This window comes from Rhinolophus sinicus, chromosome 9 (genome assembly GCF_057876585.1).
Source record: "Rhinolophus sinicus isolate RSI-liver-muscle chromosome 9, RSI-T2T, whole genome shotgun sequence".
NCBI lineage: Eukaryota > Metazoa > Chordata > Mammalia > Chiroptera > Rhinolophidae > Rhinolophus > Rhinolophus sinicus.
In genome coordinates, this window is record NC_142509.1 from 1,675,588 (window position 1) to 1,693,220 (window position 17,633).

The 17,633-nt window shown below is 42.7% G+C and overlaps 1 protein-coding gene across 22 annotated transcripts in view; it reads left to right on the top strand.

Annotated features, from left to right (window-relative positions):
- Window positions 1–17,633, top strand: part of GRIK4 (glutamate ionotropic receptor kainate type subunit 4) — a 635,671-nt gene that overhangs the window by 491,925 nt on the left and 126,113 nt on the right. The window lies entirely within an intron of this gene.

Consider the following 17,633-nt stretch of genomic DNA (forward strand, 5'->3'; position numbering starts at 1 on the left):
ACTTCTGGCACGTGCTGGCTTCCCCCCTTCCTGCCTCAAGGATCAGCTGATGTGGATCAGGGGCTGCCTCCCCAGCAAAATACCAAGAAAGGGGCAACCATGCTTTATTAAGGGGAGAAGGGAGGCAAGGGGGTGACAGGTAAGGAAGGAATTCCCAAGCCTTGTCCACTATTTTGAATTACTGTACTCCCTGAATCTTGCCCTAACCCTGAGCAGTGTCAGACTCCAGGTTGCTTGCTGGTCAGACACCCGTCAGGTCCCATGGGGGCTGAGGAATTCCTTTGGCATTAGAATGAACAGCCAGTTCTCTCCTTTTAGCTCTTTTCTGACCCACGCTCCCCACTACCACCACCATGCCAATCATGTCACTCCTCCTCTCCTGTCTGCTACTTGTCTTCTCCCATCAACTTAGGGGTGCTTTGTTCTTTGTAGCTCCTTTCAACTCACCACTCTTTTTCTTATTCTCCTGCATTAACCTTCTCCTTTTCTCCGATTCTCTTCCATCAGAGGAAACAGGGGTTCTGACAGCCACTCCAAGTGTCTCTCTGAAGATCTCCCAACCTCCCATCACTCTAAGAATTAATTCTCTAGCCTTAGCCTAGCCCTTCTCCAACCTTAAATAACCTGAGGATTAGGAAGTGGTGCACTAATTATAGCAGGAAGCAGACATATTGAAGAGCTTCCTGACTCTCAGAGCTGCTGAACAAGGGGACATCCCATTGCAAGTTTGCCTCTCCGGATTATTAAGAATCGTGTCTTCACCTTCATAATTAACACCATCATCACAACAGTTTTCATTTAGTAAGTTCTCACATGGGCCATATACTGTATTAAGTGTGTCGTGTATTTTCTCGTGTAACCCTACAAAGTAGGTACTTTTTATTAATTCCCATTTTGCAAGTGAGGAAACTGAGGCGATTGACTCATGTGGCCTTGAATGCATAGTAATAGCAACTGGTTTTGAACCCAAATACCTCTAACTCTGAAGCCCAAGTTGTTGACCATTATGATAAATCATGCATTAAAATTACCTTGGTAATTTGGTAAAAACACAGATTTTTTTTTAGACTCTACCCCATAAGAGTCTGATTAGGTAGCCCTAGGACCCAGGAACCCATGCAGTCAAACACCCAAGGTGATTCTGATGGCACCCTGGGCAAACATTTTGCAGGCCTGTCATGTTAACATCCTATCACCATGTCTGAGAGGTTCTGTTTTACCACTTCTCACAAGGTCCCTTCGAGTTCCTTCTAGGAGGACATTGATTACAAGGGGCCATGAGGCCTGATCACCCATCTTAGATGAAAAAATGTAAAAGGAATGAGTCCCAGCCCAAGAGAGAAGAGCCCTGAGTCCTGGTGCCAGCTCTATAAATAGCTCCTCACAGCTCTGGGCCAGAGCTATATGGTCTTTAAGCAACGAAAACTGCTACTATTCTTCATAACTTCCCAGATGGGACCAGGGTTGAAGTAGGTGGCCTAATACTATAGTATGGAGTCTCACAAAGTGGTCAATTGGTTTACCTAACAATCATTTAAGCCTGTACTATGGGTCAGGCTCGTGGAAACAAAGCTGAAAAATTGTCCCTGCCTGAAAGAGAGCTCACAGTGTGGGAGGGAGACTGACATAGAAAAAAAAATAAGTGAAATTTGTGGTTATTAAACTCAAATCGTGCCCTCGGGCTCATACTTGCCTGAACAAATGAAGCAGCCAGCCTACAGGGAAATTGTCAGGCAATCTTTTCCCTGTGCTTGCGGGGTATAAAGTGAAGAATATTCATTCATTCTTTCAATAAATATCTGTTGAGTGCCTCCTATGTGCCAGGCTGTCTTCTAGACACAGGTTAAAAAAAATGTAGAACTTATATTCTAGGGTCAGACAATAAGCAAACAAAACATATATAATGTAATGTCAGTAGTGATTAGTGTTATAGGGAAAATAAAACAGGGTAAGGAAATGGAGTGTGTGGAGATAGTCATGGTGGAGAAGCAATAGTTAGGAGAACATAATGCTCACGCCGAGCTCCAGACCCCCTCCATGGAAAGCCTAATCCAAGGCTTTGAAAAACTTCTCTTGCTCACCCCTGCTTTCTGAGTGCTCCCCTGGAAGAGCCCACGTCTAGCACCCCTTCCATCAGGCAACACCTGTGCTGGTAGAGTTGCCTGGTGCCCCTGATCCCACCCCCCACTTGAACGAGAGCTGATTAAGCTCAAAGTCCCTTTTCACCTTAACTGCTTCTCCAGCATCTGCTACACAGGCTGGCTTTTCCCAGCTGCCGGGCTGCAAGATTAAGTCATTAAGACACACCATCTCCAGCCACCAGCACCTTTCCCTCAGCCCCCACCCCAGCCCAGCAAGGTCTTCTGCTCTGAGGCATCCAAAACGGCAGCTGCTGCTCCTTCTTCAGCAGCACACATCATTGATGTAGGGTAGGGCTGACTGCTCAATCCCAGAGGTATGTAAGAATGACCACACACCCCTGGGATTGAGCAGCCAGCCCTATCCTACACCAATGATGCTTGTCTTAAAGTGCACATTCCCAGGCCCCGCAATTCTCAGTTAGTAAAACTGAGTGCGTTCCAGGAATCTGCATATTCTTAACTGACACCTAGATAGATGATTATAGTGCAGGTGGCCCACAGATTACTCTTTGACAGGTGCTGTCCTAGTAGAAGAATGTTAGTCAACTGCAGCTTCTATACATAGAATTCCTTCTTGACCTCCCCACATCCTACCCCCATCTTTTTGAGCGAATGTTGAACAGAATCTGCTGCAGAAGTAACCATGAAAGAGGATGATGCTTTTGACCTTCAGCCACCCTAAGAGACACATAGTCCTGATTGGAATTATAAAGTAGATTATGATAATCCTCTTTATTACCATTTTTCTTCAACAAATCTGGTGACTGTCCTGCTGCTTTACTGTCTGGCTCAGGTTCTGTAAGTATCAGTGAAAACTTTGCAAGATGTATATGGACACAGATATAGCTTCACAGCACTGGTCCCCAGATCCCATGCCAATCACTGGCCCAATCTTTGCCTTCTGACAGGTGTCTTTCCCCTGCTGAATACAGGATGAATAAATGGTTTGAGAGGTGATAATTAATTCTGCTTCTTTTCCAGGATGGGAGAAATGTCAGTATCTCTGCTCTAATATTCTCCCAATTCCATCCAAGGCGATGATGGCAGGGGAAAGGAGAGTGACAAGGAGCAGGGGGAAATGACATCTCTTGAGTACCTGCTGTGTACCAGACATCACATGGGTACTCTGCAGGGCACGTCTGATCTGCATAATGTCCCTTCAAGGTGGATAAACCCCCCATTTCACAAATGAGGAAACTGAAGCTCAGGGAGGGGACCTGTTAGCAAGGACTTTGGGCAGAACTAGAACTCATGCTCGAGTTTGTCCAACACCGAAGCCCATGCTCTTGGGTCTCCCACTCTCGGCCTTTCCTCATTTTCCTGGAATCCCTGAGCCCCACAAATCAAACCCTTTTACTCAGTTCTGTTGCTTTGCTGCCACCTGCTGCAAACCAGGAGGGCTCCTGACTCCCAGGGACCTGCTGGGCTGAGCTGTCTCTAGTGATGGCACCTTCTCATTTGGATTTGGTTCTGTTTGTTCTCTTCCTGTTTGGAAGAGTGACTATTAAGAACTGGTTTTGATTATGTAGAAAGCATCATGTAGGGACCCAGCGGGTTGTAACTGGTAAAATGTCTGAACCAAATGACACATTCCCTGCCAGTGGTTGATTAAGGGATTGTTACCGTTTTAAAAATAGTCTTTAAAATTTAGAGTTGTGTTTTACCACTTAGAAACTTACCATTTTGATTTGGTTTGGAGACAGTTTTCCATCTTGGAATTCTGTGGAGCTTCCACTGAAGCCGGTTTAGGGGAAGATATTCCCTAGTGTCCTGGAAGTGACATTTCTGAACCTGCATCCTCTCCCAATTGCTCATTTATGGATGTAGAAGTCAGTAGTGTTGCTTCCAGCCTCTCTAGCTCCATCCCCTCGGTTTTGCCCGTTTGAGATCTCCCATCCCCATCCTATGTTCTCCCTTCCCGTCCCCCAGAGGATATCCTGGGTGGTACTGGAATAGTATAATCTCCCTTCCTAATTTGGGAGAAATCACATTTAAAAGAGGCAAGGGGGGGAAAAGAAGCACAGCATTAGAGAGCCCTTAATTTCCTTCATTTAACTGAGCCTAAAGATCAGAGATTCTGAGCAAACCTCAAGCGACTCTGTTAGGGCTGTAATAAGAGGAGTACACCTTTCATCTGAGGATCTGAAATGGCTTAACAAGCTCTACGTCAGCCTGTGGGAGAGGGAAGGCTGAGGAAGGGGGTTCAACATCCGTGGCTAATGATGCAGATCGCGAGTTTTCCACTGGGCGCTGTATATCACAAAGGGGCACCTCGGTGTGCCTTCTCTGTGCAATGAAAACGGGAACCTTGCAACATTTGGCCTTTCTAAACCCAAGGATTATTGAAACTAGATTTGCATGTTACTCCCTTCTGCTTGCCGGTGGTTAGATAGAAAACTGGCTCTACTTACATAATAATAAGAACAGTTAATATATATTAGGTGTCTCCTACATAAGGCACTGTGCTGGGTGGTATGCATGTGTATTTAAAATGTCTCATCTTTTATGAAACATGCATAAAAGCTATTCTTGAAGGTAAACAAACTGAAACACAGAGAGATAAAGTAATGTGTCTACATCCACACAGCTAGTTAGTTCCAGACTTACAAAGTGAGTCTGCATCAAGTTTTTCAAAATCTGTGGTCTTGCCATTTTGTGACATGGCCCTAGAACATGCTGGAGGAGACCACTGAGGCCTCTAGTCTAAATTTTCCACCCAATGCAAGAATGTTCTCCACAGTGTCCCTGAGAGAAACAGCCATCCGACCTCTCCTTGAGTATTTCCTGGACTGGGGAATTCACCACCTCCCAAGGGACACATTCCAAAATCTTCTAGGCACTGGGTCAGAATCTGCCTCCTAATCCTCTCCTGTGAAGCAACCCAGAATACTCTGCTTTCTGTTTTTTTACCAGCTCTTCAAATATTTAAAAATAGTTTGATTTAACTTCCTGAAATTTAGCATGAAAATCTTGAGTACCTTCTCTCTTTCAAGGGCTGGGAATTCAAGGTAAATGAATCATGGTCCCTTTAAGAGCTCATCATCTTTCGGGAAAGGCAACAATTGCAGCCAACAGTTACTGTGCAGTGCTCAGCTTTTTTTCCCTCCAATTGTTTTCTTCCCCATAGCTTTTCCCAGCACAACAACACAGCTTCCAATCTCTCCCCCACTAATGCCTTTTGGTTTGTCTAGGTCTCTGTTAAAACATGAGTCCAAATTGGAAACCATTTTGCCATGATGGTGCAAATGGCACAGAGCTGAGAGAGTACTGTGGGACTGTCACCTTCCTCACTCCAAACACTAAATTTCTATTTGCCACATTAACTTGCTTCCGGGAGTTAGTCTCCAGATTTTTTATTCATTCTGAACTTTGGGCCTTAGAGTCAATTAATTTCTCCACTTGCTCCCCTCTCCAAATACACAGGGTTATTTTCACATGAATTTTTCATAGAAACCAGCCCTGAGTCACCTTTTCCTTGGACCTCTGATCCATTTAACTCTGTTCCTATGGAGATGGAGAGATTGGCAGAGCTGGCCAAATGGATTATGAACTGGTAGGTATATTTCTTTTTCCAAAGCTGATAACTCAGCTTTCCAAGGGGCTGGTTTTCTGGGATACGGAGTTCTAACCAGAGGCAGGAGGACGGGAGAGATGGCTTTTGTGAGTCCCCCTTGCAAACCAAGATCTCAGGGATCTGGTATCCTCTAAGAAGCTTTGGGGAATCCAGATCCAATTTCCTGCAGTTCCTGCGGGTTCCACCAGTTGCTGGGAGGATAGGTTGGCTCTCTTTAATCTCCTCTCCAGACATCTTGGCTGACAGAGCTTGCTTTGGCAGCACCCCTGAGTGACATAAAGACAGCTACTTTTCTTTTCATGGCCCTCTACAGCTGGGAGCACCAGGAAACATCTTCTGTTGCTTGGATGGCAATTTTAGCAGACCTGCTGGTGGTACCGCCTCCTATTCCCATCTCTAGATACCTTCAAAAGAAAACAAAGAACAATACAAAACCCTGAAAACACCACGTCAGATGAGAGATTGTGCTTCCATTGCCTGCCTGCATGTGGCATTAGAGAACAGCGAGGAGGGTATCCCTCTCTGTATGGAGAGGTCCCACCCTGCATCCATGCCCTCTTCTCCAGCCCCTCTTACTAACACCCTCTGTGACAACTCAGGTCCCACCTGCACTAAGGCAAACAGCCATTAAGGCCCCGATAGTGGGGAAGCTGCCAGTGGGGGAAGCTGCTTTGAGAGTGCCATGATTGCTGTTGTCATACATTTTCAATTTGAGGAAGGAGTTTACCATAAATATTCAGATCCTTTCTTTGAAGCTGCCTTTGCGGGACCTGTCTCAGAGTGCTGGGGTGCGCGGGGGGGTGTGGGGAAGCTAATTGCTGGAAATCAGGAGCCTCAAGTGCCATCTCCCAGGCTGGGGGACAGACCGGACTAGAGTGGGCAGGCTGGGGAGGCTGCTTGGTGGGCCATTCCTCGGGAGAGTCATGGGAGTGAATTTGCCTTTGATGAGAAAATTCTGAGACAGCGGATTCTTGGGTGGAGGGAGGGGAGAAAGAGATGGGTGGTTTGGCGGGTGGGAGCTTTGAAGGTTACTGAGAAGTCACTTATTTATTCCTTTTAATTAAGGAGCCGGGAGAAGGGGAATTGGCATGAGTTTAAAATAGTTGACTAAGTCTCATAGAATATCATAAATTATTAGAGTTGGAGGAGAGGTCACCTAGACCAACTTTCCCACCAGAGAAGGGACTGTGTCATTAATGGGCTTAAAACCTCATGGTGGCCCCGGTTTGCTTTCAGGGTGAAGTGGCAGTTCTACAGCATAGCTGTCCTGTGCTGGGCCTACTCTGCCTTTGAGCCGCCTCCACTTTATACACTCTCAGCCGCTCTGCCCCAGTGACAGTAAATGAAGTTGACCTTGAACAGGACACACCAGGTGGTCTCATTCCCCATGCCAGTGCCCCAATGCACAGGTCTCCTTGTGCACCCCCATTTCTCCCCTGACAATTCATGCTCACATCTCCAGAACTCAGCTCAGAGAGCCTCTCCTCAGGAAGTCTTCAGATGTTCTGTGTATATGTTCCCTGTGCCTGCCTGTACTGTAGTGTTCTCACACTGTCATCACTCCAGGGATGGGGACTCCTTGAGTACAGAGTGCGGCTCAGCATAGGCCTGGAGAAAGGATGGGCCAGATAACCAGAGCCTGGGGAGTGTGCAGGAAGTGCACAGGACCAGCTGGCTTTTCTGGCCCTAATGAGCTCACATCCGGCAAGGACACCAGAGCCCTAGGACCTCGGATTTTTGTCATGAGAGTTCTCAAAAGTCACTGTTCCCCAGTTTGTTCAAGGGAGATTTCACATGACAAGCCTACCCACTGACAACAGGAATCTGAAAATTAGAGTGGAAGGCCCCTCAAATCATTGATTCATTTTTCCCTTTCCATTTTCTTTCCTTTCTCTAAGAGCATTACTCTTCTAGTTAATTAAAAGTCTAGTAAGGACCTCCTCCTGTGAGAGCATCTGGTTCACCTGGCCACCCCCAGGACAACAGACAAGGGACAGATGAGTTGGCTTTGGAAGGGTGTAACGTGAGGGCCTTCTCTCCTGCTGCCTCCCTGGACTATGTATATTGGATTCTTTCTCCCAAAGCACAGGGACTTCCTGCTTATCAGCTTTGATGGAAAATTCTCCGACTACAGAAGCTGATTCACACATCAGCCTGCAAACAAGTTAGAGCTACTTAAATTTTCAAACAGGGCTGTTTGGGGGCAGAGGAGCAAGGTTTAAAGTGCTGTGTTTTAAATGTATTTCTTGTAATATGCCTGATGCATGCCTGAGCTCAGCCAGGGGAAGTTTGCCAGTTCTCAGGGAATCCTTTCCGTGCCTCTTCAGCCAGCTCATGCCTGGGAGAGCTGGAAGAGGCTGAGCTGCTAATTTGGTCTCTTGAAGCAGCCTGCATCAGTTAGCTGTGATGAGACATGGGCAGGCTACGGGCCAGAGGTGTGGGGAGAGAAGGCAGGCGGCCCAAGGGGAGAGGAAAATCCAGGGAGGTGAGAGGGGCGGTGTGCAGTCATGCACTAGAGGAGAGTGGGAAGATGCAGGGCCAAGGCCCAGCTCTCACAGTTCCTAGCATTCTGTTCCTCAATTGCTTCTTCAATAAAATCGGGATGATAGTTATAATATCTGTTTTATGTGCATCATAAGATCATTGTGAGAACAAAGTGAAATATTGTTTGTAGATGTGATTTGAGGATTCTACTATATTATGCAAAATTTAGTTCTGTCATCTTTCATGGAGATGTTTATCTATATAGGTATTTCTCTATCTTTGCATGCAGTATTCCTGGAATAGGAATGCTGGTTCAGGGCATGGAGAAAGACAAAGCAGGGCTGAGACATCTGCAAGAGGCCTACAAAGACCACCCTTGCTTGCTGGACATAAATTCTCTCAGCCAGCCCCTCCCTGCTTCAGGACGGGTTCCTTACGGCCTTCTCCCTCCCCTGCCTCTCTTCTTCCTCCATCCCTAACATGGTAGTGTCACCAGTTGCACTTTGCAATGGCTCTGGACAGGTGTTAAGACAAGAACCAGAAGTCATGGCTACTCCTGGAAAGTCTAAAGCCCATCTAGGCTTTGCCTGACTCAGACAAGAGTGGCTGAGACCCCAAAACTAAAAACTCCCCATTTTCCCTGAGGACAGTGAGGCTCAACCACACACTGTCTCTCACCTGCAAGCAGGCATCCATCTAAGGGCAGTGATGGACCATTCTCAGACCATCCCCAAAAGCCCAGCTGTACATCTTGCCTGGCCCTCCAGCATTCTGCTGTTCCCTAAAGGACAGTGAGTGACCAGCTTCCCTCAGCCCAGATGCTTCATCAGAACCATTAATTTAATTGGCATCTGCTGCTCAAAGCTCAAAGTTGTGTTATTAGTACAACAGCTTTCCCAATATACTCCTTTACTGGCGAGTTTAACAACTGAAGCCCGGCACTCTGTATGTCCTTGCTGACTGTGTCACATTCATTGGCAGTAATTTTCTTGTATGATGAAAAATCTCCAGCATGTCTGAGATCTCTGATAAATTTTCTCCTCAGCAGCTAATTCGAAATATCTTCTGGGAGGTGAGAGAGGTGTGCAGCTGAGTCTTTATACTTACAGACTCTGCCGTGAACTCACCCCACCAGTTTGATCAACCCCCAAAATATTTAGAAGAGAGTCTGTGCGATTTTTGACCAAACATATAAAAAACAGAAAGTTGAGATACAGGTAAAAGAAATTATTGAAATCAGTATTTCTGTTAAAAAACAGAGGTGATATGAGCATCTTCACTCAGGGAAATTTAACTTCTGAAACCCTGAGCTAGTTGGAGAGTCCATTAAATCCCTGAGAGCACCACTGGGGGTGGCATATGTAATCAGAGCTGACTGGGGTGAACTGGCAGCAGTCCTGCCCTAGATAGTATTTACCTGTCACTAGAATCCCTGGAAATAGCCACCATAGGTTTGTTCTCTTTGGCAAGGGGTGTGGTGAAGGCTACACCGAATTCCACCTCACATCCCAGAGGTTGGGGATTCAGGATGGAAGTCCGGGCACATCTTTGCAAAGCCAAACATTCAACACAGAGTACAATTGATCCTTATTATCTGTGGGTTCCATACTTGAAAATTTGTCTATTCACTAAAATCTCTTTTATAACCCCCAAATCAGTACTCATGGCACTTTCTTAGACATGTGCAGAGCAGTGAAAAAATTGAGTCTGCAGAGGGTGCGTTCCCAGCCAAGGTGGAGCAAGGTGACATTCTGCCTTCTTCTCTCAGCTCTCATACTGCCAAGAAGTGTCTTTTTCATGGTCTATTTAGTGTCATGTCTTTTTTTTTTTTTGCTTTTTCTTGGTGATTTTGCTGTTTAAAATGACCCCCAAGCTTAGGCTGAAGTGCTGTCTATTGTTCCTAAGTGCAAGACAGCTGTGATATGCCTTATAGAGAAAATACAGATGTTAGAAAAGCAGCATTCAAGGCATGAGTTATAGTGCTGTTGTTCAATATTAGTGAATCAACAAAATAGATTAAATAAGGTGTGTCTGTAAGCAGCAACACAGACAATGAGGTTATATATTGATTTGTTCACGAAAGTGTGAGCAGAGTCCTCATAGAAACGTAACCCTGCATTTCCCTTAGGAGAAATGGTTCAGTATTTCCTAATTCAGTATTTGTGGGAACTTTGTAGACCAGAACTACTGTGAAAGATGAGAATCAACTGTAATGAGATTCGGCCAGGAGAGAAGACCAGGAATGAACAAAGTTATGAGTAGCGGACATTTTCTTCAATAGCTGAAAAGTGGCATTTTCTCTCTGCATTCGCTACCCCTCCTCTCTTGTTTTCTTTCAATGTCCAGGGAGCTCATCTGCCCTTGATGCCCTGGACTTCCTCTTGGTTCCCCTGATGTCAAAGTAGAATCTAGATCCTACACTCCTGGGGCCAAAAGGGATGATAAAGGCCCTCTAGACCACTGCTCAACTCAAATGCTTGGATTCTTGCAAATACTACTTTCTCTGAAATAAAGTCTGTTTGTAAATACCTCCAGTGTTGGGGACCTCACTACATATGGGGACAGAATATTTCATCTTGGAAAGCTTTCCCATCTATATTGGGCACAATTCTTTCTTTTTGAAGCATCTGCCTTTTGTCCTTAGTTCTGTTTCTTAGGTTCACTCATTTTTCCATCCTTCCCATGACTGCCTGTACTTTTTCCTTCTATAATGTAATTTCAATCTCTACCTTCCTGATCAGTATTGTTGGAACACACTTTAGTTTATTGATGCTCCACTTAAAGAGTGGGGCTTGGAGCAATATGCACTATTTCCGGTGTGGTCTGAGTAGGAGACAGTCTCTTTCCTTGCACTGAAACTGTCATGCCTTTGTAAATGGTTGTGTGCAACTAAGAAGACTACAATGTGTTAACACTTTTAGATTTATTTCCACATTAACCAAGCACAATGTCTTAGCTCCAAAACCAGGTTCTCTAGTGGAAGAATGCCAGACATCAACCATAAGACTCAGAGAAAACTGTTTCGTGGCAAGTGGGAGAGAGCCCTTGTCGAATCTCTCTCACGAGAAACCACTTGCTTCATCTCCATGTCTGGGTAGCCATGCTTCCAGTGCTCTCTTTCCTGTCCCTACAGTCACCTGTCTGAGGCCTCCTGATGTTGCCCCTCTCGGGCCTATCTCTCCCAGTCTCTGCCCTAAGGCACTTTGAAAAACCATATCACATTATAAATATACCCTGCATTTTTAGGAATTCATGTTTGAGCCGGAAGGGGCTAGACTATACCCTCTTTTATAGGTAAGCTAGCTGAAGACTAAAAAGAAGTTACTTGCCTAAAAGAATTTCATAATGCAATTCAGCAGACATTTATGGAGCACCTATTGCAGGCCAGGCACTGTACTGAGAGCTGGAGCCACCCAGTACAGTGCCTGGCCTATAATGGGTGCTCCATAAGGAGAATGCATTAATGTAATCACTAAATATGACTAAGCACCGATGCTGTTCTAGGCATTGGGTATATGATGCGGAACAAGACAGAATCTTACCACTTGTGGAATGTATTGTCCAGTGGAGGAGATGGGCTTGAAACAAATAATTACCTAAATAACTATATGATTACAAGTGTGATGAGTGCTACAAAGGGGCAGTTCTAAGGCATTACGCTTAAGTTCCTGTGATGGGGTATTTAAGTGAGACAGGAGGGTTGGGAAGGGCCTCCCCACAGGGTGACATTCTGACCATAGCTTAATGGATGGCTGTGCATCCCTGGGTGAATGGGAGCATGATGGGTCTGATGTGGGACTCAGACCAGAGCTGGTTGATAGCAGAGCCAGATACAGAAACTAGAACTCCCGATGCTTAACTTTTTCCACTGTACCCCACTATCCTCTTCCTCATGCTTTATTTTTTTTTTTAATTATTTTTTTAATTAAATTTATTGCGGTGACAATTGTTAGTAAAATTACATAGATTTCAGGTGTACAATTCTGTATTACATCATCTATAAATCCCATTGTATGTTCATCACCCAGAGTCAGTTATTCCATCACCATATATTCGATCCCCCTTACCCTCACCTCCCCCCCCACCCCCCTTACCCTCATCTCCCATCCCCCCACCCCCCGCCCCCGTTACCCTCTGGCAACCACTAAACTATTGTCCGTGTCTATGAGTTTCTGTTTCTCATTTGTTTCTCTTGTTCTTTTGTTGTTTTTGGTTTATATACCACATATCAGTGAAATCACATGGTTCTCTGCTTTTTCTGTCTGACTTGTTTCGCTCAGCATTACTCTCTCAAGATCCATCCATGTTGTCACAAATGTTCCTATATCATCTTTTCTCACTGCCGAATAGTATTCCATTGTGCATATGTACCACAACTTCTTTATCCATTCATCTATCGAAGGACATTTTGGTTGTTTCCATGTCTTGGCCACCGTAAACAAAGCTGCAATGAACATTGGAGCACACGTGTCTTTCTCTCTAAATGTTTTCAGATTTTTTGGGTAGATACCCAGGAGAGGGATTGCTGGGTCATACGGCAATTCTATTCGTAATTTTTTGAGGAACCTCCACACTGCCTTCCATAGCGGCTGCACCAGTCTGCATTCCCACCCACAGTGTATGAGGGTTCCTTTTTCTCCACAACCTCTCCAACATTTGTTACTATTTGTCTTGTTGATGATAGCCATTCTGACTGGGGTGAGGTGATATCTCATTGTGGTTTTGATTTGCATTTCTCTGATGATTAGTGATGTTGAGCATTTTTTCATATGTTTATTTGCCATTTGTATGTCCTCTTTGGAGAAATGTCTCTTCAAGTCCTCTGCCCATTTTTCAATTGGGTTGTTTGTTTTTTTGTTGTTGAGTTGCACGAGTTCCTTGTATATTCTGGATACTAGCCCCTTATCGGAGGCACTGTTAGCAAAAATCTTCTCCCATTCAGTTGGTGGCCTCTTTATTTTGTCAATGGTTTCTTTTGCTGTGCAGAAGCTTTTAAGTTTCATATAGTCCCATTCGTTTATTTTAGCTTTTACTTCCATTGCCTTTGGAGTCAAGTTCATAAAATGCTCTTTGAACCCAAGGTCCATAAGTTTAGTACCTATGTTTTCTTCTATGCAGTTTATTGTGTCAGCTCTTATGCTTAAGTCTTTGATCCATTTTGAATTAACTTTGGTACATGGTGACAAATAGCAGTCCAGTTTCATTCTTTTGCATGTGGCTATCCAATTCTCCCAGCACCATTTATTGAAGAGGCTGTCTTTGCTCCATTGTATGTTTTTAGCTTCTTTGTCAAAAATTATCTGTCCATATTTATGTGGTTTTATTTCTGGGTTCTCAATTCTATTCCATTGGTCTATGTGTCTGTTTTTCTGCCAATACCATGCTGTTTTGATTATTGTGGCCCTGTAGTACAGGCCAAAGTCAGGAAGTGTGATACCTCCATTATAGTTTTTTTTTCTTAAGATTGCTTTAGCTATTCGGGGTCTTTTGTGGTTCCAAACAAATCTGATGATTTTTTGTTCTATTTCTTTAAAATATGCCATTGGGATTTTGATGGGGATTGCATTGAATCTGTATATTGCTTTGGGTAATATGGCCATTTTAACTATGTTGATTCTTCCAATCCATGAGCACGGAATGTCTTTCCATTTCTTTGTGTCTTCTTCAATTTCTTTCAAAAATGTCTTATACTTTTCAGCATATAGGTCTTTCACATCTTTGGTTAAGTTTATTCCTAGGTATTTTATTCTTTTTGCTGCAATTGCAAAAGGAATTGTTTTTTGTATTTCTTTTTCTGAGATTTCATTGTTAGTATATAGGAAGGTAATGGACTTTTGTGCGTTGATTTTGTAGCCGGCAACTTTACTGTATTCGTTGATTGTTTCTAATAGCTTTTTGGTGGAGTCTTTAGGGTTTTCTATATATAGCATTATGTCATCTGCAAAGAGTGATAATTTAACTTCTTCATTCCCAATTTGGATTCCTTTTATTTCTTTCTCTTGCCTGATTGCTCTGGCAAGGACTTCCAACACTATGTTGAAAAGCAGAGGTGATAGGGGACATCCCTGTCGTGTTCCTGAACGTAGAGCAAAGGGCTTCAGCTTTTCTCCATTAATTATGAGATTAGCAGAGGGCTTGTCATATATGGCCTTTATTATGTTAAGGTATTTTCCTTCTGTACCCATTTTATTAAGAGTTTTAATCATAAATGGATGTTGTATCTTGTCAAATGCTTTTTCTGCATCAATTGATATAATCATATGATTTTTGTCCTTTATTTTGTTTATGTGATGTATCACATTGATGGATTTGCGGATGTTGAACCATCCTTGTGCCCCGGGGATGAACCCCACTTGGTCGTGATGAATAATCTTTTTAATGCATTGTTGTATTCGATTTGCTAGAATTTTATTTAGGATTTTTGCATCGGTATTCATTAGAGATATTGGTCTGTAGTTTTCTTTTTTTGTGCTGTCCTTACCAGGTTTTGGTATCAGGGTAATGTTGGCCTCATAAAATGAGTTAGGGAGTACTGTCTCTTCTTCAATTTTTTGGAAGAGTTTGTGCAGAATTGGTATTAGATCCTCTTTGAAGGTTTGGTAGAATTCACTAGTGAAGCCATCTGGTCCCGGACTTTTGCTTTTGGGAAGGTTTTGGATGACGGATTCAATTTCGTTACTGGTGATCGGTCTGTTTAGATTTTCCAGTTCTTCATGGTTCAGCCTTGGAAGGCTATATGTTTCTAAGAACTTGTCCATTTCTTCTAGGTTGTTGAATTTGGTGGCATATAGTCCTTCATAGTATTCTTGGATGATCCTTTGTATTTCTGTGGTGTCCGTGATAACTTCCCCTTTTACGTTTCTGATTTTGTTAATCAGTGTCTTCTCTCTTTTTATCTTAGTAAGTCTAGCCAAGGGTTTGTCACTTTTGTTAATCTTTTCAAAGAACCAGCTCTTTGTCACATTAATTTTTTCTATTGTCTTTTTGTTCTCTATTTCATTTATTTCTGCTTTAATTTTTATTATTTCCTTTCTTCTGCTGACCTTGGGTTTTACTTGTTCTTCTTTTTCTAGTTCTTTAAGGTGTAACATGAGGTTATTTATTTGGGAGTTTTCTTGTTTCTTGAGATAGGCCTGTAATGAGATAAATTTCCCTCTTAAAATTGCTTTCGCTGCATCCCAGAAATTTTGGTAGGATGTATTTTCATTGTCATTTGTTTCTATGTATCTTTTGATCTCTCCTCTAATTTCTTCTTTGACCCAGTCCTTCTTTAAAAGTATGTTGTTTAATCTCCATGTATTTGTGTTTTTTCCCGCTTTCTTTTTACAGTTGATATCCAATTTCAAAGCCTTGTGATCAGAGAACATGCATGGTATGATTTCAATCTTCTTAAATTTGTTGAGACTGATTTTATGTCCCAATATATGGTCTATCCTTGAGAATGTTCCGTGTACACCAGAAAAGAATGTATAGTCTGATGTTTTAGGATGAAGTGCTCTATAAATGTCAATTATGTCTAATGTGTCATTTAGGGCTACCATTTCGTTATTTATTTTCTGTTTGGATGATCTATCCATAGCTGTCAATGATGTATTTAAGTCCCCTAGTATAATTGTGTTTTGGTCAATTTCTCCCTTTAGTTCTGTTAGTAGTTGCTTGGTGTATTTCGGTGCTCCCTGATTGGGGGCATAAATATTGATGACTGTTATGTCTTCTTGTTGTACAGTCCCCTTCACCATTATGAAATGTCCATCTTTATCTCTTGTTATCTTTTTCACCTTGAAGTCTGTTTCATCTGATATCATTATGGCTACACCTGATTTTCTCTGGGTACCATTTGCTTGAGGTGTCAATTTCCACCCTTTCACTTTGAGTCTATATTTGTCCTTGTAGCTGAGATGTGTCTCTTGGAGACAGCATATGGTTGGGTTTAGTTTTTTGGTCCAATCTGCTACTCTGTGCCTTTTTATTGGTGAGTTCAGTCCATTTACAGTTAGGGTGATTATTGATATGTGAGGATTTCCAATCATTCTATCTTTAGTTTTCTGGTAAGGCTTTGTCCCCTTTGTTTCTTTGCCTTTTTGTTGTTGTCTATTATTTCTGTGTGGTGGTATCCTGTGATGTTTCCCTCTGTTTCTTCTTTTATTTCAGTATGTATTTCAGTCCTGGAATTTTTTTTTGAGTGGTTACCCTTAAGTTTATGTAAAAGAAAGTTTGATATTTAGAGTATTCCATTTTCTTCAGCACGCTTACTTTCTCCATTCCCATATTCCGGGTCAGGCCTTTACTCTCCCCCTTTTTATGTTGGTTGCCACAAATTGTCCCTGTTGATGGTGGTCGAACAGCCTCCTTTAGTATTTCTTGTAGTACAGGTCAAGTAACAAAAAATTCCCTCAGCTTTTGTATGTCTGGGAAGGTCTTTATTCCTCCTTCATATCTAAAGGATATCTTTGCTGGATATATTATTCTTGGCTCATGGTTTCTCTCTTTCAATAGTTTGAATATTTGGTTCCACTCCCTCCTGGCTTGTAGAGTTTCTGCTGAAAAATCTGATGATAATCTAATGGGCTTTCCTTTGTATGTTACCGTCTTCTTTTCCGTGGCTGCCTTGAGGATTCTTTCTTTGTCATTGATTTTAGACAGCTTAATACAATGTGCCTTGGAGAAGGCCTGTTGGGATTGAGGTAATTAGGTGTCTATTTGCTTCTGGGATTCGAGGATCCAGTTCTATCTACATTTTTTGGAAGTTCTCATCGACGATTTGTTTGAATATATTCTCTGTTCCCTTCTCTCTTTCTTCTCCTTGTGGTATGCCCATTATTCTTATATTGCTCTTCTGACGGAGTCCGAAAGTTCTTGTAGAGTTCTTTCATTTCTTTTAAGTCTCAAGTCTCTTTCTTCTTCTCTCTGTGTCATTTCCAGGTTTCTATCTTCGATGTCACTGATTCTTTCCTCCATCTGGTCAACTCTACTACCTAAGCTGGTATTTCATTCTTAATTTCCTTTATTTAGTTCTTAATCTCCAGAAATTCTATTTGGTTCTTTTTTAAAATTTCAATCTCTTTCATAAAATGCTCATGTTGTTCTTTAATTGTGTTTCTGAGTTCATTAAACTGCCTTTCTGTGTTTTCTTGCATCTCGTTGAGTATTGTCAGAACTGCAATCTTGAATTCTCTGTCATTAAGTCACATATTTCCATATCTTTAAGTTCCTTTTCTAGAGATTTTTCACTTTCTTTCTGAGCTGTCTTGTTGCCTTGGTTATTCATGGCAATTACTGATTTATTATTTCTCTTTCTAGACATCTGCAGGAGTGGCTTCTGCAACAGGTTGATAGGAAAATGTCTTTCTTTTGTTTTCCAGTAATTGTTGGTAGAATGTTTAATTTTCTCTCTGACTGCAGTCTTTTCTTCTCTCACACACAGTAGTGCTATG